This window comes from Bison bison, unplaced genomic scaffold (assembly GCF_000754665.1).
Source record: "Bison bison bison isolate TAMUID 2011002044 unplaced genomic scaffold, Bison_UMD1.0 scf7180017864514, whole genome shotgun sequence".
Classification (NCBI taxonomy): Eukaryota; Metazoa; Chordata; class Mammalia; order Artiodactyla; family Bovidae; genus Bison; species Bison bison.
In genome coordinates this window covers 72,907-77,091 of record NW_011495067.1, presented here as the reverse complement: position 1 = coordinate 77,091, position 4,185 = coordinate 72,907, and positions in this window count along the sequence as shown.

Genomic DNA, 4,185 nt, shown 5'->3' with positions numbered 1-4,185 from the left:
ATCAAATTTAGAATGACATTCATTTAGTCAATGGAACCCCTTTTTATATCTTGGACATATTTTTGGGGGTCTTTTTTTATTAGAAGTAGTATTATTTTTTCTGGCCTGTGTTGATATGTGACATTGTTTTTTTATATCTGGGCTTCCCACAGTTAAAACATTTGGCATTAGTAGCTTTTTGTATATTAAAGGTTTCCAATGTTGCCAATTTTGTTTTATGGAACATAGATCCGATATTTCTATATGTTTTTAAATATTTCATAAGAGAGCCAGTCTCTCCAATTGGTCTGAGCATGGATTGACATTCCTCATTAGCATTTTCAAAAGCAAGTTGTTTTAAAATAATATTTTATAAAGTCATATCCTTAATAGATTTTTCAATTATATCCTTTAATTTTTTTTATAAATTAAGAATATTCTTTTTCATGTCCTTGAATAATCTTAAAAATGAACCATCAGAGTTAGTGTTATCAACCTTTGTTTATGTCCTGTAGGCAGTTTTTTTTTTTAATGAAATGTAACATCTGAGGGGTAATATTAGCTAATTGTGCAATCCTATCAGCCATGGCTCTTGTTCTAGTGAGTATATCATAGGTTAAATTGGCAGGGTTACCATGAGATTGCTGGTCAATCATCAGCTGTCAGGCCTCATCATTAACTTATATTTGTCACTGTAGTAATTGTTGAGGATTTAAAACCATCTTAGTTACTTGAAAAAAAATCATATGGCATCCAATGGTCAGCCCATCTTCTGAGAAATTTTATACAGTAAGGAGAAGTAGGTCTATACAGAGTGCATGTTTTCTTAAAGCTAGACAATATGTCAAAATCTAGATTAGCCCAAGTATTTTGGTCTTGGGCAGGTTGATTAAATTGCATTGGGAAAGCAAAAGTGCAAGCAGGCATCTCCCGAGGAGGAGTGAAATGATTAGTACGAGCAAAGTTAGCAATTGTTGTTACAGGCGGAGCAGAAGGAAAAACCTCAGATTTGGGCTGTCTGTTGAATGAAATGACCTCCGTTCTAAGTGGCTTCAGTTTTGACATATCTTGTATATATATATATATGTCTCTAAGTTGTTTTTCTAAGGATTGTGTCTGATTGAGTATAACAATTTTATATTTTAAAGCACTTTGCATATCTTGTTCTTTAAGCTCATATTTATGTAAAGATTGAATAGTTTTTACTTTCAAATCAACGCTATGTCCTTCAATTTGTTTTATGATAGCCCGTATGAGTTACCATGTAACCCTTGCTGATATGTTCACAAAACATTATTTTTAACCCTTTTCTATATGTCTAGATTGAGTGTCCCCTCTTCTGGGAACCATGAGTTGTTCCAGTAAAATATGATAGCAGTCGTTCAATTGATCTCCTGAAACATTAACACCGTTTTGTTTTTAAAAAATGATGCATTATAGAAATGAAAGGAATTTTACTGTTAGGTGGTCCCATCCTGCTTACCTTTTTCTGCAGGGGCTCATCGCTTTGTTCAGCCTTTTTTTCAAGTCCCTGTTCGGGTGCCACTTGTTGGGGATTTTCTCCCAGGGACTTGGAAACAACGAACCTGAAAGAATGACACTTGGACAGTCTCTTGCAAGGACTGACAAGTTTATTTCTGCAGTCAAGCCTTCTTATAGGAACAGGAACAAAGAGCTGGGAGTATACAGCCAGCAGAGTGTGTACGGGGTTAACATCTAATCAGTAAAAATATTTCAAGGACAGTGCATTCTAAGTGACCCATGTACTTATCCCATAACCCATTTTCTCAAGCAACATCCTTAATATTTATTATTAAATCTTGACGCTGGACATGACCAAAGGCAGGAGATGTTTTTCTGCCCACAACACACCAAGCCAGGGTATTTCTGGCCCTTTGCCATTTCCCCAAAGACTTCCTCCAACCGTCTATTTTGTACTGCGCTTCCCCAAATGGACCATTTTAAAATCTTTATTGAATTTGTTACCCTATTGCTTCTGCTTTATGTTTTGTCTTTCTGACCACAAGGCATGTGGGATCTTGGCTCCCCAGTCAAGGTTGGAACCCACATCACCTGCACTGGAAGGCCAAGTCTTAACCACTGGACTGCCAGGGACATCCTATCTATTCATTCTTTTCTTTTTTCCCATCTATTCATTCTTATTTTTACTGTCATCATCATTGTTGTTCTCTTCTGGTCCTGCACCCATTAAAAGCTAACAAAAGAAACCCCTCCAGCTTTGCTCGGAACATTGTTAATCGTTGCTCCTGTTAATGTCACGTGGTTTCGAAGTCCAGTGAATATTTTAGTTAGTACTCAGATTAGAATTGAACACTGTCTTCCACATGCAGTCGCCCTGATTGGACCTATAAAAGAAGCTTTGGGTTGCTTTTTATTCAACCCACTGAAGTGCTGTTTGTTTTCTCCTTTCCAGGAACTTGTGAGCAGTCTTGTCTGAACCAGCCTTGAAGCTGCCTTACCTCCTCATCTTTGTTGTCTTCTTTTCTCAAGTGATACCAGGTAAATAGTCTCTGGCATTTCCCTGTCATGTTTGAGTTCAATTTCATTTCTCCAACCTGCTCCACTTTCAGAGAAATACCCTGGTGTCCCCAAAGCAGCTCAGGGATGCTAATCTGGGAAGAGAAGAAAAGGGAAGTTTCCCAGCCAGGTTTGCCAAAGGCCATCTGGCATGGAGGCATAGAGAAGAAACCCTGAAATCAATGGGAAAGAATGGAAACAAACCATCATCTGCTTTCTTTAAAGTCTAATATGATGACATAGTCATAACATACATAGTCTCCTTTTTTAAACCTTCCACCTACTGACGTGTGTCTGACTGATAGCAGTACCTAAAGTTTACCATTTGCCTCATTCCAGAGGCATTTTGTTCCTGGCTGCAGAGCACGACAAAAGAGGAAGCTTAGAGGTATTCTTTAGGAGATAATTCATATAGGTAGAACCATGGCATTTTGGGAAAAAACACAGATGTATATTCTGCCCCATATCTTGAGCAAGCGGTGGTAGGGATGAGAAAAGAAGGGGAGGCAGGGATCTGAGGCCCTGTGTGATTGCTCCTTGCATCATGGAAGTGCTGACTGTCACAGGACAGCTCAGAGGGCAGTAAGATCACTTGGATGTGTGGGAGGAGAGTGGCTGGTGTGGCTGAGAGGGGCTGGAGGGTCCCTGAGAGCTGGTGCCTTGCCTCTGCAGGGAGTCTTGTCTTTTGCCACCATGTTGTGCTTGGTGCCCACAGCCCTTCATCTTCTGTCTCCCCTCACTCACTTCCTCCCATCATCACATCACACCATGTGGTCGCTCAGTCATGTCCGACTCTTTGTGACCCCATGGTCTGGCCAGGCTCCTCTGTCCATGGGTTTCTCCAGGCAAGAATAATGGAGCGGGTAGCCATGCCCTCCTCCATGGGATCTTCCTGACGCAGGGAACTATCCCATATCTCCCACATTGCAGGCAGATTCTGGACCATCTGAGTCACCTAATGTAAATACACTCATCTGACCATTCATTCCTTTCCTAGTTCTCACTGATCAGGGCTCCCAGTGCTGCCCAGGGTGTTAGCCCACAAAACCTGACAGATAATGAGCTAAGCGAGCAGTGGTTGGATGGATGCAGTAGCTCCCCTGATGCCCACCCCCAGACCCCATCCTTTGTCTGCTTCTGGTCAACAAACCGCTCTCTGCTGTGGGCCCACTGAGCACAGTTATCGATTCTGTGGCCTCACTCAGATGAGTGACCCCAAGTCAGTTTCCTCACTGGGCTAACTTTCAATCAGAGAGAAGCGGGTGTAGATTCCCTTCATTCACTGGGCTCTGAGGGGATGTCCTGGGTAAGAATGAAGACAGTGCTGCAGAACTCCTCATGTGAGATTCTCAGCATAGTGGTAGGACATCCATGGGTCCCAGCAATGGGCGGTCCAGAGGTCAGAGCTCCTGGGTCACAGCTGCCATGATGAAGCCCAGCGTGGCATGGGTAGGCATCAGGACAGCCTCCACGATGTGGCACAGAGCTGCAGGTGAGAGGACCCATGATGAGCAAGCTCTCTGATGGAAGCCCAGTGCTAGCACCTTCCCTCCAGCCTGTGGGTAGAATGAGCAGTTCGAGAAAGTGGAAACAAAGTTGATGTCCATGAGTGGGCAGAGCGGGAAGTGTGACCCTGCTGCCAGCCCTGGCATTGACCCCACAGCGCGT